This window comes from Eubalaena glacialis, chromosome 8 (genome assembly GCF_028564815.1).
Source record: "Eubalaena glacialis isolate mEubGla1 chromosome 8, mEubGla1.1.hap2.+ XY, whole genome shotgun sequence".
Classification (NCBI taxonomy): Eukaryota; Metazoa; Chordata; class Mammalia; order Artiodactyla; family Balaenidae; genus Eubalaena; species Eubalaena glacialis.
The window spans coordinates 116,058,747-116,077,057 of NC_083723.1; the positions used below are offsets into that span (position 1 = coordinate 116,058,747).

The 18,311-nt window shown below is 42.3% G+C and overlaps 1 protein-coding gene across 3 annotated transcripts in view; it reads left to right on the forward strand.

Moving 5' to 3' along the window:
• Positions 1–18,311, forward strand: part of AGK (acylglycerol kinase) — a 126,041-nt gene that overhangs the window by 20,166 nt on the left and 87,564 nt on the right. Inside the window, exon 2 of one of the 3 annotated variants that reach the window (XM_061198110.1) lies at positions 17,173–17,315. The exons of 1 other annotated variant lie outside the window; for it this stretch is intronic. The gene's annotated coding sequence lies outside the window, so the exon portion shown is untranslated. Of the gene's footprint in view, positions 1–11,310; positions 11,328–17,172; positions 17,316–18,311 lie in introns of those variants that run through there. One more of the 3 variants, XM_061198111.1, reaches the window with a different exon arrangement.

Genomic DNA, 18,311 nt, shown 5'->3' on the forward strand with positions numbered 1-18,311 from the left:
GAAAGATGACGTGTAGGATGGGGATATATGGAGTCTCCTCTGACCTCAGGGTTAAGGTGTAAAGTCAGCACGTAAAGCCAAAGTGTAAACAATTAGAAACTGCCTTTGAAAAACTCTACTGTCTCTTGAACCTGAGCCTTTGGAAGCCAGAAGCTGGGGTCCACTTCTTTTGCTCTTTGCACTGTGGCCCCTATTCGCATCCCCCTCACCCCCAGCAACATCTTCTCTGGGTTACTGGAAAGCAAAGTCTGGTTTGCGGAAATGGGAAAAATGGAGGAAGGAAGACTTTTTTCTTTGCCACGTGGGTAAAGTTGAAATCACTGTTCACGTAATACGGCTTTAGTGTATAAACTTGGGAATCATCAGCAACCGGATGGTTTTTACAAATATGGAAATGAACAAGGTCACTCAGGGTGAGGGTGAAGCAGAATAGGGGCTGTATTCGTTTCCTAGGGCTGGCGTCACCAAGTACCACAAACTGGGAGCCTTAAAACAAGAGAAATTTATTCTTTCATAGTTCTGGAGACTACAAGTCGGAGATCAGGGTGTTATCAGGGCTGTGCCCCCTCTGAAACCTGCAGGGCAGAATCCTTCTTTGCCTCTTCTAGCTTCTGGTGTTCGCTGGCAGTCCTCGGCATTCCTTGGTTTGGAGATACATCCCTCTGATATCTGCCTCTGTCATCACAAGGCAACCTCCAGGGACTTCCCTGGTGGTACAGTGGTTAAGAATCCGCCTGCCAATGCAGGGGATACAGGTTGGAGCCCTGGTCTGGGAAGATCCCACATGCCACGGAGCAACTAAGCCCGTGCGCCACAAATACCAAGCCTGTGCTCTAGAGCCCGCGAGCCACAATTACTGAGCCCGTGCGCCACAACTACTGAAGCCCGCGCCCCTAGAGCCCTTGCTCCGCAACAAGAGAAGCCACCGCAATGAGAAGCACGGGCACCACAACAAAGAGTAGCCCCCGCTCGCCGCAACTAGAGAGAGCCCGCACGCAGCAACGAAGACCCAATGCAGACAAAAATAAATTTAAAAAAATAAAGAAAAAAAACAAGGCACCCTCCACTCACATGTCTGTGTCTCCATGGGGCCCTCCATTTCTTGTGTATCTTTCTCTCCTCTTCTTTGAAGGACACCAGCCATACTAGATTAAGGGCCATTGCTATTCCAATATGACCTCATCCTAACTAATTATGTCTACAAAACTCCTGCTTCCAACCAAGCTTACATTCTGAGGTGCTGGAGGTTAGGACTTCAACACACCTTTTGGGGACATAACTCAACGCATAATAAGGGCCCTGGGACAAGTGCTGAGGAACAGCAACATCAGAGGTCAGGAGGGCTGGACAAGCGTGAAAAAATTAGCAGCGCGATACCTGTCTTTTACACTGGGTCTGTGCTCCTGTTAACATGTCTGCCTTTCCCTTCAGAATGTGAGACCCAGAAAGACAGGGGCTGCCCCTCTCTTGCTCACCACGGTCCCCCAGCTGTGGGTCGAAAATGTTATTTTTTTTTTTCTTTTTTTTTTTTTTTTAAACTTTTGGGTTTATTTATTTATTTATTTATTTTTGGCTTTTGTTGGGTCTTCGTTTCTGTGCGAGGGCTTTCTCTAGTTGCGGCAAGTGGGGGCCACTCTTCATCGCGGTGCGCGGGCCTCTCATTATCGCCGCCTCTCTTGTTGCAGAGCACAGGCTCCAGACACGCAGGCTCAGTAATTGTGGCTCGCGGGCCCAGTTGCTCCGCGGCATGTGGGATCTTCCCAGACCAGGGCTCGAACCCGCGTCCCCTGCATTGGCAGGCAGATTCTCAACCACTGCGCCACCAGGGAAACCCTCCCGAAAATGTTATTTTTATCGTGACTTCCTAAACCACAGTCTTCATTTCTCATAGGAAAATTAAAAATTTCCAGAGACATTTCACCAACGATCTCATAACTTTCCAAATTGGTCTTCCCCTCTCTGACCACATCTATATTTATTCAGGTTCCACTGGCATTCCTGAGGCTGGAGAGTACCTAGTGTGCCAGGGACGGTCACCATGTAAGAATCACAAACCTGATGCCTCCATTTTACCCTCTTTGCCCTGGTCATTTTACGGACATTCCCAATATACTTCAGTCCTTTTGAAAAGGTCTCTTTCCAGATTACATTCCTTAGTGCAATTGTTGTGAACCGCTCCACAACCTCGGGGTGCAAGATGGTCACACCTCTTTTCTCTAATTCATTGCTCAAGTGTCTAAAGGACGACTTAGCTGAAAGCAGGTGACTCTCTTAGGAATTTTCACTCCCCTCCCAGGGATTCTGGAGGTTTATACAGTGTCAAGAGGAGACAGTATGGTCTCCACACCCAAGAGGAGAGAAAAGTTATTTCATCTGATTTCTACTGCAGTTGAGTCTCATTACCACAAGGTGTCGCTGTTGAGGACTTGCTCTGAGCCATCTGACCGCGGTTGCTGGTTTGCTCCGGACCAATCCTCCTAGAAGGCTCAGATCCCATCACAATCTGCTGTGGGTTCTTATGGAGAACAATCCCACGTCCTCAGTGCTGTATTCTATAAAAGTGTCCCCAGCCTCTTCTAGCTGGTCTCTCTGCTTTCATTCTTGCTCTAATGAATTATCCTAAAAGTGGAGAGGAAGCAAAGTTTCCAAGACTCTGGAGGAAAGAACTGGTGGTAGAGTTGGGTGAAAAAAGTACGTTAAAGATGCTCTTTTATTCATGAAAGTTTTGCATTAAATTGTGTCAAATAGCCATAGAGTGAAGTCTTGAGTTATAATTTATGGTGTATATCTCTATCAAATTGGGCTCACCCAGAACCTTGGGAGAAAAAAGAATAATCACTAGAGAGCATAGAGGACTATCACCAATTTCCCTGTTTGCAAGAGTCTAGAATAGAGAAACGAGCTCCGGATCTGGGATAAGAAGACCTGAGGTCCAGTCCTTGTTCTGCAGTATTTTAGCTACATGAACTTGAAAAGTCACTCAATTTCTTTGACCTTGATGCCCAAATCTGTAAACTCAGGACAATACCAGTCCTTTTCATCTTATGGTGCTCTTCTGAGAATCAAATGGATTGATTTGGAAACTGTAAAGCACTATATAAATATGAGGCCTTTCCCAGCAGATGTTTTAAAAAAAATAAAAGATTTTATTTTTTGAGCAATTTTAGGTGTACAGAAAAATTGAGCAGAAAGTACAGAGTTCCCATAGGCCTCCCACTCCGCCTGTAGTTTCCACTATTATTAAATTCTTGCATCCATTTGTTACAATCGACAAGCCAATACTGGTACATTATTATGAACTAAATCCATAGTTTATATTAGGGTTCATTCTTTGTGTTGCACATTCCTTGGGCTTTGACAGACGTTTAATGACATATATCCAGTGTTGTACAGAATGGTTTCACTGCCCTACAAATCCCCTGTGCTCCCCCTGTTCATCTCCTGTCTCCCCAGAACCCTGGCAACCAGCGATCTTTTCACTGTCTCCGTAGCTTTGCCTTTCCAGATGTCATAGAGTTGGACTCATACAGTGTGTGGCCTTTCACATTGGCTTCTGTCACTTAGTAATATGTCTTTCAAGTTGCTCCAGGTCTTTTCCTTGAGAGCTCTTTTTCATTGTTGAAAAATATTCTATTACAAACGTATTCCCAACAGACATTTTATTTATAAATTCTTTGTTTTTTTAATTAATTAATTTATTTTTAAAATTTATTTATGGCTGTGTTGGGTCTTCGTTTCTGTGCGAGGGCTTTCTCTAGTTGTGGCAAGCGGGGGCCACTCCTCATCGCAGTGCGCGGGCCTCTCACTGTCGTGGCCTCTCTTGTTGCGGAGCACAGGCTCCAGACACGCAGGCTCAGTAATTGTGGCTCATGGGCCCAGTTGCTCCGTGGCATGTGGGATCTTCCCAGACCAGGGCTCGAACCCGTGTCCCCTGCATTGGCAGACAGATTCTCAACCACTGCGCCACCAGGGAAGCCCAACAAACATTTTATTTAAAAAGAAAGACCAAAGACTGCATTGTATTAGAGTTAATTAAATATCAAGAGCTCCATGAAAGAGAAAAGGAAGGTGCAAAGGGCAGCTTGATGTGGAGGTGTGTGGGCAGAGAGGTTGCATTTCCCCTCTCGTGGCATTCATGCAGGCGGTGTGTCTCAGAGGGGTCAGGGATTATGGGCTGCTTGTAAACATAAGAACCTGGATATTGCTCTTCTTCTCCCTCCTGGAAACACAGCTCAACTGCTAGAAACTTGGTCCCCTAAGCGCAGGGCCTGATGCACGGTACCTGGGCCTGGTGCTGATGGCCGACTAAGAAAAAAAATGCTCAAGTCTTGTATCTCAAACCTGACACGTAAGAGCATGCAATAAATGCTTGAATGAATGGGTGAGGAAACACAGGGTAGGCCCCCAGACTTGGGGACTCAGGGAAGATGCAAGGAGGAGGCAGGAAGATCCAGTCATTAATGATCTTGTGATGAGGCCCGGGAGATATTACTGCCGAGACCAAGATCCCCTTTACAGACTGCTAAGCACTGCAGAGGGACTGTTTGTATCAGATTCAAGCCAGGACATCCCCAAGGTCTCTGACAATAAAGAAAATAGCAACCTGGGGCCAGCCAGTAGACCCAGAGGAAAGTTGTCGCTTGTGGACCTGTTTAGCCCCAATTCTCCTTCTCCAGCCAGATCTTCAGCGCCACCTAGTGGTGTGCCCTTCATGCTGGCTGTGCTACCAGAGCAACCCACCAGGGAGGGCTTCAGGCCCTGGCTTAAAGCTGGAAGGATTAAAGCCTTCCTCTTAAGGTTCAGGATAAGAGACTATGTGGAAATAATGAATAAATGGAGAGCTTTAGAATTAACGTCAGAGAATTTTAAGTCACAGAACTTAATCTCAGCAATTACACGCATACAGTTAGGAGCAGGGTTTTGTATTTGTGCTTATCTCTCTGCAGCTCGGGATATTGAGCAATTTTGGACAGTGAGGCCAAGATCAAAAGTTAAAGCTGTGCAAAGAAGTGCAGAACTGAGAAGTAGAAGAGAGAACCCGACCCAGCCCCTACCCCCAGGCAGAGCAAGTGTTATTTCCATTTCTCAATTAGAGCAGGTAAGGCTCCATTAAATGCCCAAGGTCAAATGGCCAACAAAGGAAGCAAGGACCCAGATTGGATGGAGTGATCTTTTCCTTTTGCTGTGCTGCTTCTTAGTGCCCCCTTTCTTTTGATATTTGTCTGGTTTTGCCACAATTGCATTGATATTCTCCTACCAATCAGCTTGGTTCTATCCTATTCCAACAAACTGTATTCCTAAAGGCTTGGATCACTCTGTGCCTAATGCAGGAACTACAATTCCTGAGAATTTTTATAATGCAGATGGCAGTTTATTACATTTGTTATATGCATTAAATATCTTAACTATAATGTCAACTCCTCTCTCCTTTGTCTATTATAAAATTTAGGTCCATCTCTGTATGTAATATTTTTAACCTAATTAATGCAAATCACAGTGGATTTTTAAAATCTGCATTTTCTTTAAGAGCATGTCATTCATAGATTTAAAGTAACCACCCCCAATGACGTAAGTAAACAAAGGAGCTGGGTTTCCTATCTCAAAGTCTAGGAGTATTTCTGCCACATGACCTGACTGCACCATACTTGAAGTCAAGAAGTCTTTTTTATTCCCAACTTAATAATACATAAAACCCTATATACTATATCACCCTTTTGGAAATTTGTATGTTCATTTGTATATCAAAGGTTCTATTGAATCTAATATAAATACACATGTTTAGCCTAGTGATTCCCAAGCTCGTGGAATCATTGTTTTGTTGTTGTTGTTGTTGTTGTTTGGTATGTGTGTATAACTGTTAACTTTCCTCTGACATAATACGCTATAAAACACACCATGAGAAATGCTGGTCTGGAAGATAATATGCTGGACAGTCTGATTGAAGAGACCCAGACTTGAGAGATGATTTTGAACTGAATGAGGATTCAATCTTTTGAAATAGTCCTTGGGCATAAAACAAAAATGGAAAAACAGCTCAGAGCATAAGTTTGCTTCAAAATTCTTACTTGTAACCTTCCTTGTTCAAGAAAGAATTAATATGGGAGAGCAGGATTTCAATGGTACAGTGATTGTCTCCGGGGGTCTCCCTGAAAATGTAAAATGTACCTATGGTATGGAATCTTCTCCCTTCCTTTCTTCGACATCATTCATCTGTTTCTTGGATTGCTGCTCACTCTAGCTCCCCATCTTTTTCATCTCTCTCTCTTTTTTTTTTTAACCTTTTATTTACTTATTTAGTTTCCAGCTTCATTGAGACATAATTGACTGATAGTCCAGCGGCCCATTTTAACCTCTCCATCTCAGCATACAGCAGGTTTCAAAGTTACCACTCACACCTACTCTGGTTTCCTCAGTGCTTATCAGTTTGATGTTAGCAAAACAATCTGATCAAATTACTATTCATTATATAATCAGTTCTTAGTGCTTCAGAAGCATTGGTAATTGGAATAAATAATTCTGTAAGTGAAAAATTTCTATCAGCCTTGGAAAGATTTGGAGAAAAGAGTTGACGGATCCAAGCTGAATATTTAAAAAATGTATTTCTGTATATTCTATATTCTAGAAACAAATAGTTCTATATTGAAACTTAAACAGTACCATTTACAAGAGTACTAAAAACCTGAAAAACATAGGGATCTATTTAACAAAATGTGTCCAAGACATGTACAATTAAAACTTAAGAAACATTACTGAGATAAAGAACACCTAAATAAATGGAGAGAAATGCCATGTTCACGGATTGGAAGACTCAATATTGTAAAAAAAGTTATCTCCTCAAATTGATCTATGTATGTCTTCATTGTGGCCATGACAGGAATGTATATATTTATCAAAAGTCACCAATCTGGGTGCATTTTATTGTAAGTAAATTATATGTCAATAAAATTGATTTTAAAAATTGTATTGGGGAAGGCAAGATCAGGAAGGAGTAGGTTTGGGTATATCTCTGTGTTGAGGGGGACGCATTTTGAGTAGGTTTATATGCTAAAGAGGGAAAGACAGTGAAGATGGAGGGAGAAAACACTGGAGGGAGGGTTTGACTGATAAGGCAATTTTCTCAAAGAGAGGGAGAAGGGGGTGCCTGGCAAAGTGCAGGTGGATGCATGAGCCTTGCAGGGGAGGAGGGAACACTGTGTCCCACAGCCTGCAGTGGAGGAGGGTGGTGTGCATTTTCACCTTTGAGTCATGTTATGTGAGTAATTTTGTGCTTGGGAGGGCAGAAAGTTAAGGAAGTTCAGGGTTCATTCAACCCTATAATAGTGTTTATTTTATGACTATCTATATCAGGATAAGAGTATTCTATAGGAAAAAGAATAACATTGTCACTGTCCTTATGGAATTTAGAACATCATAGTTGGGGGAGGGGTCAGGCACTAATACAATTACAAACTTGTATTATATTACAGATACAATTGCAAAACATTCAGATTACTAATGAATTCCACGAAGGATAAGGGAGCTCTGGGTGAGTGTAACAGGAGGAACCTAATTTAGATGAATGACCCAGGGAAGGTCTCTGGGGTGAAGTGACCATTGAGCTGAGAGGAGGAAGATGAATGGGAGTGGGTTAGGTGATGAGTGAATGGACCAGCCTTGGTGAAGACCTTGAAGTTGGAAAGATTTTGGTATATTTTGATACGGAAAAATAATTATGGGTGAATTTTAAAAGATTAATATAAAAAATGAAACCACAGAAAATTCCTAGGAAATAAATAGAGGTGAATTTCTGATGATTTGATAGAAGGCTCTCCAGTAGTATGACTGAGATTCAACTACACACCATACAAGAGGTTTTTTGTTGTTTGTTTGTTTTTTTAAATGTAAAACATATCATAAACCAAGTACAAAGGCAAATAAACCATGAAGGTATTTGGAACAAATAAATCAAAGGATTACGACTCTTAATCCACAAAGAGCATGTATCAAATTGATGAGAAAACCACTAAAATATCAACAGAATCCAGTTACTATAATATCATCCTTCTAAAATGATTTACTACTTTCATCATTTAGATAAGGTTATAGAATTTTAGAGGCAAAAATAAACATAAAAAGCAAGTTGAGAAAATATAAAAATACAAGTAAAAGACAAGCAAATATTTTATGGAAGAGAAAATTAAAATGGCTAAATAGATGAAAAAGCATTTTTACTCATGATCAAATGTAAGTTGAAAAAACGAAATACCATCTTCCCAGCAATTAAATAAGTAGAAATTGGGGGAAAAAAAATTACTTACTGCTGGTGAGCAGGCTAGCCTATACAGATGGTGAGAATGTTAAATTGGTTATAAGCTTTTAATAAAACAGTTTGGGAATATGCATATGAAACCTCAGATATTTTTTTCCCCTGATTCCAGTTTTTAAGATTAACCCTAAGGATATAATCCTAAACGACTTCAAAGATCTTCAATTTTTTTTTTTTAGTTAAAATCTTAAAGCCCAATCTTTCAACAATGAAGGGATAAACAACAATGTATCCAAATGTTGAAATACTATGTATTAATTAAAAAGAATTAAAAAAAATATTATGTGGGCATCCCTGGTTGCGCAGTGGTTAAGAATCCGCCTGCCAGTGCAGGGGACACGGGTTCAAGCCCTGGTCTGGGAAGATCCCACATGCCACGGAGCAACTAAGCCCGTGTGTCACAACTACTGAGCCTGTGTGCCACAACTACTGAAGCTCGCATGCCTAGAGCCCGTGCTCCGCAACGAGAGAAGCCACAGCAATAAGAAGCCCGCGCACCACAGCAAAGAGTAGCCCCCACTCGCCGCAACTAGAGAAAGCCTGCGCGCAGCAACGAAGACCCAACGCAGCCAAAAATAAATAAATGAATAAATAAATTAAAAAATATATATATTATGATCTGTGGTCACCTGCAACCATGCGGCCACTGAAGGCAAGAGACTTTTACTGCCACACTACCCTAAAAAATATCATATTGGCTGGTCCACTACCTTAACGCTACCACAGCGAAGGAAGCACACCGTGCACTGCATCCTCCACCAAAAGAACGCACCCATTTTTGAGGCAACAACTGTGAGATGCACGTGTGCTACAGTGACCCATTTCACAGGTGGGCGACAAGCTGTCAGGTCTGAGTGGGCTTGGAGCAGGAGAAGTTTCCTCTGCTGACGGCTACAATTGATTTTGTCCTTCAGCCCTTAAGATCTAACAGATCTAACCATGTTCCTGGTGTCTGGGGGCAGATCAGGATGTGGAATGGAGCGTATAGCAAGACCCTGTGGATTCGCAGATTTGGTTTTATTTTCCCTGCCCGTCATGCCTTGCCAGAGCCACCAACTGGGGACTCACCAGGGACCTTATGAACGATCGTGGTATCTTGCACAGCATTGCTTCACACCAAGGAACCCAAGTTAGGTAAAGGGCCATGAGCATCACTACTCAAGACAGTATGGTATTGGCAAAAGAACAGACAAGTAGATCAATGGAACAAGATAGAGGGCCCAGAAATAGACCCTCATAATTAGAGTGAACTGATCTTTGACAAAGGAACAAAGACAGTACAATGAAACAGAGATAGTCTCTTCAACAAATAGTGCTGGAAAAACTGGAAATCCACTTACAAAAAAAAAAAAAATTAATTTAGACACCTTACACTAATCACAAAAATTAACTCAAAATGGATCATAGACCTAAATGTAAAATAAAACTCTATAAAATTTCTGGAAGATAGCATAAGGAGGAAACCTAGATGACCTATGGTGATACCTTCTTAGACACCACACCAGACATGACCCATGAAAGAAAAAAATGATAAACTGGGCTTCATTAAAATGAAAAACTTCTGCTTTGCTAAAGATAATATCAAGAGAATTGGAAGACATGCCATAAACTGGGAGAAAATACTTGCAAAAGACACATCTGGTAAGGGACTGCTCTCCAAAATATACAAAGAACTCTTAAAACTCAACATAAGGAAACAAACAACCTGATTTTAAAATGGACCAAAAACTTTAACAGACGCTTCACCAAAAGTGATATACAGTTGGCAAATAAAAAAACATATGAAAATCTTCTCCACATAATATTATCAGGGAAATGCAAATTCAAACAACTAGGTGATACCACTACAAGCCTGTTAGAATGGCCAAAATCTGGAACACTGACAGCGTGAAATGCTAGTGAGGATGTGGAACAGCAGGAACTCTCATTCATTGCTGATGGGAAGGCAGAACGGTACGTCCACTTTGGACGACAGTTTGGTGGTTTCTAACAAAACTAAACATACTCTTACCATATGATCCAGCAATCACACTTCTTGGTATTTACCCAAAGGAGTTGAAAACTTATGTCCACACAGAAACCTACACATGAATGTGTATAGCAGCTTTATTCATGACTGCCACAGCTTGGAAGCACCCAAATGACCTTTAGTCGGTGAATGGGTAGATAAACTGTGGTCCATCCAGACAATGGAATATTATTCAGGGCTAAAAAGAAATGAGCTATCAAGCAATGAAAAGACATGGAGGAAACTTAAATGCATATTACAAAGTGAAAGAAGCCAATCTGAAAAGGCTGCATACTATATGATTCTAATTATGTGACAATCTGGAAAAGCAAAACTATGGAGACAGTAAAAAGATCAGTGCTTGCTGGGGTGGGGGTTGGGAGAGAGAGAAATAGAAAGCACAGTGAGCACGGTGGGTTTTTTTAGGGCATTGAAATTACCCTGTATAATATTATAATGATGGATATATGTCATTATACTTTTGTCTAAACCCATAGAACATTTAAGACCAAGAGTAAACCCTAAGGTAAACTATGGACTTTGGGTGATTATGATGTGTCCATGTAGGCTCATCTTTAGTTAAAAAAAAAAAAGGCACCATTCTGGTGAGTGATGGGATAATGGGGGTAGGCTATGCAAGCGTAGGGGCAGGGGGATATATGTGAAATCTCTGTACCTTCCTCTCAATTTTGTGATAAACCTAAAACTGCTCTAAAAAATAGAACACCTCCTTAAAATTCATTATAGATAGAACTTCCTCCTTCTTGTTTCAGAATACTTAGAAACTGGGTTACTCTGGGAGACTGGGTTTTGCAAAACAATATTGGAGAACTTGCTTGATACAATCAATGTGAACCCTATCTTTGTCCCTTTTCATGCCTATGTTAAACAGCCAACTGGAAAGTGCCAGCCAGGGCCCAGATGTCGTCAGGAGGAGGAGGTGGCAAAGGACAAGGAGACACATTAACAAAAGAAGTCACTTTCAGGAAAAGGCAGGACCCATATCGATCATGGGTGAGAATGGGCTTTGCAGAGGGTTCTTATAAAATCCCATGTTAAATGTGGAAGATATTCTCTCTCCTAGCAACCTGCTGGTTTCTTGAAAGGCCTCATTTACATGTTTCCAATCTGTTAGTTACTACTAACAGTGGATATTAAAGGTCACAACAAGGAAGAGATTTTAAGCCTAAATACCACAAGATCTCCATTTCATACTTTTCTTATTGGAAACAAAGTAGTCTAAAGAAGAACCTGTGTGCATAAAATATGTAAACAAACCAAAATGAATGTTAAAGGAATTCGTACATAATTTTCTATGGTAAAAGTTCCGGTGGAGGAACATCCATTCCCATAAGAAGCAAATTCCATCTGAGATGCCTCATGTAAGGCTATTTGCGGTGATATGAACGTTATACCAATTTTTCTGAACACTTAACTCTATATTAATGTTAATGAATCTATAGCAAATGAGCATGGCCCAGGTCCAGGGTCCAGAGGAATTGTTGGAGAATGATTTTAGGAACAATATAAGGTTAAACATACCAATTGATGTCAACTAGCTCCTTTCTGCCTTCTGTTTTCATCTGTTTTTCCCTTAAAATTTCAACATCATCTTTTTAAAAACATTGTCCTCACTGTGTCTCCTACCCACCAAGAGCCTATGGCTTGTGCTTTATCAAGTCAGTGCTCTTGGCTTCAAGGAACAGAAAACCCTGGCTCTAACTGGCTTAGACCATAATGGAATTTATTATTTCACATTATGGGATGTCCAAGTTTGAGCAAACTCCAGGCATAGTCCAACCATTTGCCTCAACGATGTCACCAAGGACCCAAGTTCTTTCCATCTCTTCCTGCTCATCCTCTGTGAGCTGGCTTCGCCCAAGGGCTGGCTCCCTTCATGGCTGAACAATAGTTGTAGCAGTTTCAGGTATTATGTACACATATGACCCTATCTATGGGAAAAAGTGGGACCATCCCTTTCATTTTTTTCAACAGCATTATTGAGGTGTAATTCACATACCTTACAACTCTTTCATCTAGAGTTTATAATTCAGTAGTTTTTAGTATATTCATAGACTTGTGCAACTCTCACCACAACCAATTTTAGAACGTTTCATCCCCCCAAAAAGAAATCTCATACCCATTAGCAGTCATTTCCTATTTTTCCCCCAACCATCCCCAACCCCAGCCTCAGGCAACCTTTAATCCACTTTCCATCTCTATGTATTTGGCAATTCTGAATGTTTCATATAAGTGGAGTCATACAATATGTGGTCTTTCGTGACTGGCTTATTTCACCTAGCATAATGTTTAAGGGTCATCACCATATCTTTCTTGAATGTCCCCTTTTAAGGAGAATGAAATCTTTTTTTTTTAATAAATTATTTTATTTTATTTATTTATTTTTGGCTGTTACGCATGGGCTTTCTCTAGTTGCGGCGAGTGGGGGCTGCTCTTCATTGTGGTGCGTGGGCTTCTCATTGTGGTGGCTTCTCTTGTTGCGGAGCACGGGCTCTAGGCACGGGGGCTTCAGTAGTTGTGGCACATGGGCTCTGGAGCGCAGGCTCAGTAGTTGTGGTGCACGGGCTTAGTTGCTGCATGGCATGTGGGATCTTCCCGGACCGGGGCTCGAACCCGTGTCCCCTGCATTGGCAGACGGATTCTTAACCACTGCACCACCAGGGAAGCCCAAGGAGAATGAAATCTTTCCTGAGATCTCTCAGCAGACTCCCCCTAAGACTCTCTGGTCTAAATTGAGTTACATGATCAATTCCTAACCCAAGCACTGGCAGTGGAAGAGGAATTACTATGAGGACCTTAAACTGATGTAAACTAACTCCCAACAACAGGGATGGGGTTATCTAGTCACCTGCAAAGTTGTCACAGGCAAGCAGGGACTGTGAAGGTGAGAGGTGTATACCTGAGCAAAATTTGGTTCCTTTTAGTAAAGAAGAATGGGGGAAATGGATGATGGATAAAGAAAGAACGTGTATACTACACTTAGTACAACATAATTACAAGTGGAGCCAAGAATCAGGGGTGAAAGAGGCTACAATTATCTTGGGTTTATTTATTCTATTGGTCTTCCTTTCTTTCTGGCTTTTTGTTCTGCATCTGTAAGTTTCCAACTTTAGGACACCATGAAGGTTCTATTGCTGTAGGTTTACCATGGCCACTGCCTCAAGTCACTCCATATACCATCCCTGCAGTAGATCCTACCATCAGGCTTAGCTAAGCTGACCAAGTTCTGGAGCTTCAGGGAAGTGGCAAAAGCAGGGAGAAGTAAGTGAGAGGTGAGAGCCACACAGCACTCTCTCTAGGGTAATCAACAGCCACCTTTGCTGTTCTAGGTTTATGTGGTTGATGTATATAACTGGGAAGGAGGTTGCAAGTATGAGAGTATTAGATATATGCATATGCATGTGTATCTGTATATGTATATCTTGTCAGTGAGCATAAAATTAAAATGTGGGGCTACCTTAAACCTTGAGTCTCTCTCCCTTGGTTTAGTCTCACATTCTCTCACTCTTCCACATTAGGGAGCAATCTGACTGGCGACTTAAGCACTTCTTAAATCCCCAGTGATCCGTGAGTGATCATGGCACTCCTATCTTCCTGTTTCCTCTTACCCTACTTCTAAACAGAGGTTGTTTCCCTTCAACATTCTTTTTATTTTTTTAAATTAATTAGTTAATTACTTAATTTTTGGCTGTGTTGGGTCTTCGTTGCTGCGCGCGGGCTTTCTCTAGTTGCAGCGAGCAGGGGCTACTCTTCTTGCGGTGCACGGGCTTCTCATTGCAGTGGCTTCTCTTGTTGCGGAGCACGGGCTCTAGGTGCGCGGGCTTCAGTAGTTGTGGCTCGCGGGCTCTAGAGCACAGGCTCAGTAGTTGTGGCGCACGGTCTTTGCTGCTCCGCGGCATGTGTGATCTTCCCAGATCAGGGCTTGAACCCGTGTCCCCTGCATGGGCAGGCGGATTCTTAACCACTGTGCCACCAGGGAAGCCCCCCTTCAACATTCTTAATAACAGATTTTGGGCCAAGAGAAAGTCACCTCAGGATTGGTTCTGGACTAATGGGAAGCTACTGGGTTTCCGGATGGCCTGTCATCGTGTTAGGAAAATACTACAGATTTAAAAAAATTTTATTTTATTTTGGGGTATAGTTGATTAACAGTGTTGTTAGTTTCAGGTGTACAGCAAAGTGATTCAGTTATACATATACTTGTACCTATTCTTTTTCAAATTCTTTTCCCATTTAGGTTATTACAGAGTATTGAGCAGAGTTTCCTCTGCTATACAGTAGGTCCTTGTTGGTTATCTGCTTTAAATATAGCAGTGTGTGCATGCCAATCCCAAACTCCCTAACTATCCCTTCCCCTGCACCCTCTCCCCCCCCCCGCCTCCATAACCATAAGTTCATTCTCTAAGTCTGTGAGTCTGTTTCTGTTTTGTAAATAAGTTCATTTGTATCATTTTTTTGGATTCCACATATAAGCAATATCATGTGATATTTGTCTTTCTCTGTCTGACTTACTTCACTTAGTATGATCTCCAGGTCCATCCATGTTGCTGCAAATGGCATTATTTCATTCTTTTTTAAGGCTGAGTAATATTCCATTGTATATATTGTATGTACCATATCTTCTTTATCCATTCATCTGTCGATGGACATTTAGGTTGCTTCCATGTCTTGGCTATTATAAACAGCGCTGCAATGAACATTGGGGTGCATGTATCCTTTCGAACCATGTTTTCCTCTGGATATATGCCCAGGAGTGAGATTGCTGGATCATGTGGTAGCTCTATTTTTAGTTTCTTAAATATTACAGATACTGAGACGTAAGTAAGACTCTTCCAATACTAGGGGCTATTGGCTATCTGTCAGCACATTCTTCTAATGCCCTCAGGGAAACCATGACTTCATTTTATAGGCAACTGAGTTCACAGTTTCAATGTGTAGCTTATTTCAACATGTAGCCAGTACCATGTGTGGCAATGTGTTGTGTGAAAGAGACACAAATCCCTATCTTTGATGGTGCAGAATGTTCTCCAAAGATCCCAGGCTAGAGTTGGAGACCAAGGAAAATTCCGAATGACTACTGGGAATTAATTTTCTGCTGTTTAGGAACCTCACTTAACTGTCAGCAATACTGAACAAAGAACATGGGAAAGGGAGAGCATGAGCCATGCCCTTGTCTCTGGCTATGCACATCTGGATAGCTCTTTGGCCTCATCTAAGACATGAATGTGCCAGTGAACCTCAGGGATGCTGCCCAAGGGGCTGCTGCAGGCACCTAAGGGCTGTGGTGTCAGACCTGAGTCTTCTTCTCTGGAACTAGAGAGGCTCATCATGGACCAGCAGAGGAAAATTTCCAGGACTCTCCCTAAATGTGAGAGAGGACCAGGCTCCAGTCCTTGACACTGGTCAAGATGGCTCGCTGCATAGAGGCTGCCCCTGCAGGGTCTGTCTGTCACAGTGCTCCTGGCAGCTGGGACGGCAGGTCTTTCCTTGAAGCGGGATCCAGGTGGCGCATCTCCATGTCCACTGCTCAGCCCTGGTCATGATGCCTGAAAAGAGTCTCTGAGAGGTTTCCATGTTTTAGTGTCATTTGTGGCCTTACAGACTACACGTGTAGGATGTGGCTTCCACTCTATCCCCCCACAGGATGGGGGTGGGGTTAACTTCTGTAAACACAGATAATCTTTTTTTTTTTTTTCACTTTTTTTTGGGGGGGGGAGTATAGTTGCTTTACAATGTTGTGTTAGTTTCTGCTGTATAGCAAAGTGAATCAGCTCTACGTATACATATATCCCCTCTTTTTTGGATTTCCTTCCCATTTAGGTCACCACAGAGCATTGAGTAGAGTTCCCTGTGATCTACAGTAGGTTCTCATTAGTTATCTTTTTTATGCATAGTAGTGTATATATGTCAATCCCAATCTCCCAATTCATCCCACCTCTCCCTTCCCCCCCGGCATCCGTCCATCCGTTTTCTACATCTGAAACAGGAATAATCCTTCACTTATTTATTTACAACTGTGTGCCTCTAGAAAGGATACGAAGGGGCAATCATTGGCTTAACCAATGTGGCCAAAAAGGGGCAGTTTCTACAGCAAAAATATTAATAGTATAAATTATATCATTTCAAAAATAAATGGGATGCTTCAATAATGCTTTACAGTGTCAGGAAATACCTGTGTCGTGTGATGGGTACAGTTAATTCCTCAGAGATGAATTTACGGCTCACTCCCATTTTGATGCAGGTATTTTCCCATTTGCAGGTGACCTATCTGAGCCGTATGACCTATTGTTCCTGTTTATACAAACATGCAATTTAAGGAGGGAACACAAAGGTCTCTCTCAGAGACATGCCCCACACCACGGCTACACTCCTCTCTTTTGCAAATGTAATTCTGAAGCTATATTTTGCGGAGATGTCTTATTTTCTCTAGTCTGAGAATCCAGATACAAACCTGGGAGATGTTTCCAGACTTCTCTGCTGGGAACTCAACAGCCTGACACCAACATTCCCAATTACTGCCACACTAGCCACAATGAATTGAAGCCTTCATATTAAAGAAATAAAGTAAAGAAAACTAACAAATATTCCCTAATGGTCTTATGAACACTACTCGACTAGTCCTGAGTGAGATGGGCTGTGAGACACACGACCCTCCACATGCCCTTGTTCTCCCTTCCCTGGAGGGACTGCCTCCCCCGTGGGGTGCTGTTTTCTCCCTGGTGGCAGAGGCCTGTCACCCTTCTTCACAGGCATTCTGGGCATCTGCCTTGTGATGCCTGAGCTTTTCAACAGTGCGTAGCTCTAACTCAAATAAAACCAGAGTTTTCTTTTCCCACAGCTCAACCCCATCCAGATGTTACCTTCCGGTGAGACCCTCACGCCCTCTCCCCGGAGCTTTGGGAGAGTCAAAGCTGTGACCTCCGTTTTGAACAGGGGATCTGAAATCTCACCCCAGCCCTGGTTCTTTGGCATCAGCCCTCTGTGAGTTAACGTTCCTGTCTCCTGTCTTCAGTGACCCTGGGGGGTGGATTGGGGAGGGGTCGGTACTCAGAATTCTCGCCCTGGCCGACTAGCACTCCATCCATGTGTACAGACGGCCTGCTCCCGGTGGGCTTGAAACTCTCAGGAGCTCATCCCAGTTTTGCCAAATACATATTCTTCCTTCCAGGGTACCTGTTGGATCCCAGGGATTTTCTGGTTAGCTGGTAGTTGCTTGAGGTTTAGGCAGTGGCTACAGGAAAAAAACAAAAACAAAAACACCACAAGTATTTATTGAGTGTTAACTCTGTTCTATGTACTTTTCTAAAGGATTTACGTGTATGGACTCATTTACTCCTCATGACAATCCAATGAAGTAGATACAGTTATTATCATCATCATTATAGAAACTTAGGTACAAAGAAATTAAAGGTATTGTTCAACTCCCTCAGCTAGTATGTGGCAGAGCTGGAATTCCAGTCCAAGCACCTGGTTCCAAAGGTGCAAATACATTTACCTACTGTCCAGTGCTGCCCTCCCGCACTGGCTAAGTGCAGTGTTAAGACCACACTAAATGCCCATCTGCAGCCTGGGCAGTGCTATGCTCTCATCCAATTGTGCCAATAAGTCACAGACCACAGAGGGAGGCCTCTTTTCACTGCCATAAAACTATCCACACCGTGTGCACAGATACATGGCCATGCTTGCACAGCTGTCCTCACAGGGGCGCTCACAGGCCAGCATGCACACGAGCACATTCAGTGTGGCCAGATCACATCCACACGTGATGCAGCTGTCCCAGCGAGACTGGATTCTGTTCTTTGTTGACCCTAAAGACAGAAATGAGTGTAGAGCTCCCTGTCAGTGTGTAATCCAAAACAAAAATAAAATCAGCCCTAAAACAACAAGAAAAGGTATACATATATAAAAAGTATACATATACAAAATATACATCTATATATAAAGTATAGATATATATTTTAAGAAAAAGCTTCTTTC